This window comes from Schistocerca americana, unplaced genomic scaffold (genome assembly GCF_021461395.2).
Source record: "Schistocerca americana isolate TAMUIC-IGC-003095 unplaced genomic scaffold, iqSchAmer2.1 HiC_scaffold_287, whole genome shotgun sequence".
NCBI lineage: Eukaryota > Metazoa > Arthropoda > Insecta > Orthoptera > Acrididae > Schistocerca > Schistocerca americana.
In genome coordinates, this window is record NW_025726002.1 from 200,001 (window position 1) to 201,898 (window position 1,898).

Consider the following 1,898-nt stretch of genomic DNA (forward strand, 5'->3'; position numbering starts at 1 on the left):
GCTTTGGTTTCCCGGAGGCTGCCCGCCGAGTCATCGGAGGAACTGCGGCGGATCGCTGGCTGGCATCGTTTATGGTTAGAACTAGGGCGGTATCTGATCGCCTTCGAACCTCTAACTTTCGTTCTTGATTAATGAAAACATACTTGGCAAATGCTTTCGCTTCTGTTCGTCTTGCGACGATCCAAGAATTTCACCTCTAACGTCGCAATACGAATGCCCCCGCCTGTCCCTATTAATCATTACCTCGGGTTCCGAAAACCAACAAAATAGAACCGAGGTCCTATTCCATTATTCCATGCACACAGTATTCAGGCGGGCTTGCCTGCTTTAAGCACTCTAATTTGTTCAAAGTAAACGTGCCGGCCCACCGAGACACTCACTCAAGAGCACCCTGGTAGGATTGCAACGGGGTCCGCCTCGGGACGCACGAGCACGCACGAGGCGCGTCGCACGCCTTCGGCTCGCCCCACCGGCAGGACGTCCCACGATACATGCCAGTTAAACACCGACGGGCGGTGAACCAACAGCGTGGGACACAAATCCAACTACGAGCTTTTTAACCGCAACAACTTTAATATACGCTATTGGAGCTGGAATTACCGCGGCTGCTGGCACCAGACTTGCCCTCCAATAGATACTCGTTAAAGGATTTAAAGTGTACTCATTCCGATTACGGGGCCTCGGATGAGTCCCGTATCGTTATTTTTCGTCACTACCTCCCCGTGCCGGGAGTGGGTAATTTGCGCGCCTGCTGCCTTCCTTGGATGTGGTAGCCGTTTCTCAGGCTCCCTCTCCGGAATCGAACCCTGATTCCCCGTTACCCGTTACAACCATGGTAGGCGCAGAACCTACCATCGACAGTTGATAAGGCAGACATTTGAAAGATGCGTCGCCGGTACGAGGACCGTGCGATCAGCCCAAAGTTATTCAGAGTCACCAAGGCAAACGGACCGGACGAGCCGACCGATTGGTTTTGATCTAATAAAAGCGTCCCTTCCATCTCTGGTCGGGACTCTGTTTGCATGTATTAGCTCTAGAATTACCACAGTTATCCAAGTAACGTGGGTACGATCTAAGGAACCATAACTGATTTAATGAGCCATTCGCGGTTTCACCTTAATGCGGCTTGTACTGAGACATGCATGGCTTAATCTTTGAGACAAGCATATGACTACTGGCAGGATCAACCAGGGAGCTGCGTCAACTAGAGCTGAGCAGCCGGCCGCCCGGGAGTGTGTCCCGGGGGCCCGCGCGAACACGCAAGCGTCCGCTCAATTATTCTGCAAACAGGAGGAGGCTGAGCTCCCCTGCACAATACACCTCGAAACCCTCTCAGGTCCCGGCGGCGCGCAGCGCCGTCCTAAGTACTTGGTCGGGTTCGAGAGAGGCGCAATCGCCCGGAGTTTGGCGAGTAGACGCTTTAGGTGCGACCACCCGTGCTCCCAACTGAGCTTGCCGCTGCCGACAGAGGCCCGGGAGCGTGCTGTCGTGGCATTGCCGGCGGGAGACAACACGCGCCACCTACGGTGACCGGCAGCTCCAACGCCAGCGCCACAGAAGGACAAAAGCCCCACTTGGGTGCCGAAGCGAACTCTCCCAGCACAGCGCACGCGCCAACACGTCCGCACAGCTGCGATACAAACCACCTGCGAGAACCGCAGAGGCGACCGAGCAGCAGACGGCGTCGCGGCGCCGAGCGCCGGGCGGCGGCGCATCCTCAGCGCACACAGTCCTCAATCGGACCAGCACACTGCAGATGTCCACCGCGCTTCGCACCGGGCCCGCGAGGACCTACTTTGGCCGCACGGCGCCGCGTGCAGGGTGCGCCGGCGCGCAGCTGCGCCGCCTGCCGCCTCCGTCGGCCGGCGCGCCTGCCACTGGCCGCCCCCACCAGCCGG

At 58.0% G+C, this 1,898-nt stretch overlaps 1 non-coding gene across 1 annotated transcript in view; it reads right to left on the minus strand.

Annotated features, from left to right (window-relative positions):
- The window catches only part of LOC124579048, a 1,910-nt gene extending 716 nt beyond the window's left edge, over nt 1-1,194 (minus strand). The window contains exon 1 of the ribosomal RNA XR_006972801.1: nt 1-1,194. This exon is cut by the window's left edge and continues 716 nt beyond it. This is a non-coding gene — a ribosomal RNA (small subunit ribosomal RNA).
- Nucleotides 1,195-1,898: the final 704 nt, after the last annotated feature.